Raw genomic sequence first — 1,173 nt, 5'->3', positions numbered from 1 at the left:
TTAGGGTCAGAATAAGGGTCAGGGTTTGGAATAGGGCTAGAGATAGAATGAGTCCTAGGGTTAGGACTAATTAAAGAGGTAGGGTTTGGGATAGGCTAAGGGATAGTGTTTGGATTAAGGTAGCATTAGGGTGAGAGTTTGGCTTAGGGTAAGGGATAGGATTAGAGGTAGGTTTAAGATTAGTGATAGGGTAAGGGATAGGATTAGACTTAGAGTTAAACCTAGGGTTAGGGCTCAGATTTGTGCTAGGATATGTGTTAGCATTAGGGCTATGACTAATGAAAGAACTTAATTTCTGATTAGGGCTACTTCTTGGTTTAGCATTAAGGCAATGTTTAGAGCTAGGTTTAGTAATAGTATCTGAGTCAGGGACAGGGTCACTCCTAGGGTTAGGTTTAGCACTCAATTTATGGCAAATTTAGGGCTAGGTTTAGGGTTAATGTTTGGTTTAGGTTAAGGGTTAGCATTAGGTTTATTGCTCAGTTTTGTTTTAGGGCCAAGTTAGTGTTAGGGCTAGTTTTCCAATTAGCATTAGAGACAGGGCTATAGTTAGGGTGAGATTTAGGCTTAAGTTTTGGGTTTGATCCAGGTTTAAGCATAGGGCAAAAGTTAGGGCTAAGGTTGGGCTAAAGATAGGACTAGGTTTGGGGTTATGTAAGAGATAGGTATAGAACAAGGGACAGGTCCAGGGCGAGAGTTAGAGATATTCTTAATGATAGAGATAGGGTTACGTTTAGTATTAGGCCTAAACTAGGGCAAGGATTATTGCTAGGGTTAGTGTTAGATTTAGGCCTAGGTTTAGGGATGGTGTTAATGTTAGCATTAGTGTTATGGTAAGGTATGATGTTTCAGCTATGTATAGTTCTAGGACAAGGGGTAAAAATTGGGATAGGGCTGGGGTTAAGAACAGGGTAAGGATTAAGGCTGGGTTTAGAACTAGGATTAGGGCTAGGGCTATGGCTAATATCAGGTGTAGGTTAAAGTTATTTAGGGTTACTGGTGGGCTATGGCTCAGTTTTGTTTTAGAACTAGTCCTAGGGTTAGGGCTAGTTTATGATTAGTGATAGTGTTAGAGTTAATGGTAGGGTGAAGTTTAGGCTTAGATGTATTGTTATGGTTAGATCTAGATTTAGGGCTATGGCTAGAGTTAGGGCTAAGTTTAGGGCTAGTGTT

Source organism: Marmota monax, unplaced genomic scaffold (genome assembly GCF_021218885.2).
Source record: "Marmota monax isolate L192 unplaced genomic scaffold, Marmota_monax_Labrador192_F-V1.1 WCK01_AAM20220418_F8-fsc00257, whole genome shotgun sequence".
NCBI classification, from domain to species: Eukaryota; Metazoa; Chordata; class Mammalia; order Rodentia; family Sciuridae; genus Marmota; species Marmota monax.
The sequence above is the reverse complement of the archived record's forward strand: the minus strand, read 5'-3'. Positions refer to the sequence as shown.